We start from the raw sequence: 2,297 nt of genomic DNA, 5'->3' as shown, positions 1-2,297 counted from the left end.
TGCAATCACTAAATGCACAAATTGAACAGGGACTTACATGGAAACTTTTCAGGTAACACAAGGCTGCAAGTTCACACGCATCTCTCCATCATGCCTCGCTGTTCTGTGCCATTTTCAGCAGGAAAGTTCCAGCATGTATGTAGAAATGTCCTTTCATTTCAAGGAAGGTACGAGACAGCTCATCAGGTCCATTCGCACACGGTCTCACAGAGTGAAGCACATGATCAAAACTGGAACATAGGAAAGATTCCTTTTCAACCAAGTCCTGGCCTCCCACTTATACTAGACCCCTATCACCGAGTCTTCTCTGAGGCCCGTAGCTCAGACACACAGCTTGGGGATCATGCCTAGCAACATTTTTTCTTTGCAATTAGTACAGAGGAACTCCTCTCCCATCCACAAAATGGCTAATCACTGAAAATGATGCCTGCTAGAAGTTCTGTGACCCAGAAAAAATATTCCATTTCTTTTTTTTTTTTTTTTTTTTTAAACAGAACAGTTAAAACAAAACCTTTCAAGGGCCCCTCTGCTTTCTTGAACATCTCTAGAAGCAAGCGTATTTTTAACCAAGCTAGAATAGGCCAGCAGATGATCCTTCTTGACAGCTCTCCAATTATTTTTATCAGACTCCAAGTCTCATACTGATTCAAGGTATTCCTAAAGAACAAAGTTCATTAGAGAATGAGGAACCACCATCCTTACATGAAGGCAAGAGGTTCTCCAGAGCACCTTGCTACACAATCCAGTTCCCCAGGTGAGACACTAACATATTTTTCAACTCTGGAAGGCTTAAGAAAATCCTAAGCAAATCATGGGTTTCAGCAGACGCTGCATTTGAAGGAGTTAAGCCACTTGAGAATTAGCTGTATCATTGTAACGATACTAAGAGAATAACACTAGTTTCAAGGACATGGCAGATTACGACAGGACCAAAACATGATTAAATACCTCGAACGTCTTTATGACGCACTAGCACCATTCCAAGCTGGAGCCTACAGGTATTTTCTTCTCCGCCTCCTGACAGTGAAGCGCAGCATCTCTTAATCTGTTATTTGAATGGTAGAGCGCAACCAGTCCGATGTTAAGGTAGGGATCGCCTGGTCTCGCACAGAGCTCGGTCTGAATCATATCACAGAGCTGATTCCAGCCATCTTTGCCTTGATGCTCCAGTAACTGCTCCTATCAAATACAAAGGCAACATGTTAAAATTGCATTCTCCACGAAAGCCTCTTCAGCAACTACATTACCTGACTGCTTTCTCACTGCCACTACTGACTACATTACTCAAACTGCTCTGCAAAGCTCAAAGGTGCTACAGAGAGTTTGGAAAGCATTTTAGAAGCGAGAAAAGAAAAAAAAAAAAACCAAAACTTTAGAGTTTGCATCTTGTAGATGCTAAGTTAGATGCTAAGTTGTCAAATTTGAACCAGGTGATTTGACTCAACATCAACAAGAACATCTCCTACACTTGACAGTTTTTAACTCAAATAAAAAAACCTAGAAAGCAGAGTAGTCACGTAACAGAGTGTATGGGAACTGCTGAATCACGGCCTGAACCTCTGATTAATCACCTGAGGCGAGCCACGAGTCAGCCAGAGGAGCACAGGTGAAGGCAATTCCTCCTAGACCTATTTAAGAGCTGGCTACCAGAGGGGAAGGGTCTCTTCTGGAGATCATCTCTCTTGGTGTTTTGTGGTGTGCTCTGCTGAAGGGTAAGCTCTTCCACCTATTCTCTTTTTGTGATCGTTGTCTACTTTGTCTAACTCTCTTGATTGTGTTGTGATTATAACATCTTGATATCTATTGATTATACACAGAGGCAATATCACCTATCTAATCTTGACCTCTTGGATACAATTACTACTACTGTTTTCCCATCACTTGATGCAACTGAAGTTTCTTCTAGGCACAGAACAGAGATCAGAAGCTGGAATTTACCTTCAATCTGTAAGCAGCAGGATTCCCAGGGAAGAGCCTGGCAGCTTTCTCAACGCAGTACTCTGCTCTTCCATCAGTGATGTCATTACTGCGCAGCAGCTCTGCAATCTTCAGCACAAGACCCACCGCCCAGCCCCACGAGGACCCGCGCTTCCTCGGCCCCTCGGCCCCGTACCCCCGTGTCACGTGACGCTCACCCCGGTCGCTGCGTGTCGCACCGGGTGACGTCACGCCTCTGCGCGCCCGTTACCTGGACTTGCCCTCGCGGAGGGCGGGCACCCCGCCTGACCCCATTCGTCCAATCGCCCCTCTGCCCAAGCTTTAAGTGACGGCCAGGGCAGCCAATTGCCTCCGCAGAG

General features: G+C 45.4%; 1 long non-coding RNA gene across 1 annotated transcript; it reads right to left on the bottom strand.

Annotated features, from left to right (window-relative positions):
- Nucleotides 1-43: 43 nt before the first annotated feature.
- Nucleotides 44-2,147, bottom strand: LOC122191928. The gene is made up of 3 exons (XR_006182491.1): nucleotides 1,939-2,147; nucleotides 949-1,179; nucleotides 44-230 (listed from the first exon to the last, which is right to left on the bottom strand). It is a non-coding gene; the product is annotated as an uncharacterized LOC122191928 (long non-coding RNA).
- Between the last annotated feature and the right edge of the window lie 150 nt (nucleotides 2,148-2,297).

The sequence above is a fragment of the Lagopus leucura genome, unplaced genomic scaffold (genome assembly GCF_019238085.1).
Source record: "Lagopus leucura isolate 7727_CA_CO unplaced genomic scaffold, USGS_WTPT01 32141-0_obj-0_obj, whole genome shotgun sequence".
In the NCBI taxonomy this organism is placed as follows: Eukaryota; Metazoa; Chordata; class Aves; order Galliformes; family Phasianidae; genus Lagopus; species Lagopus leucura.
This window is presented reverse-complemented; position numbering and strand designations above follow the sequence as displayed.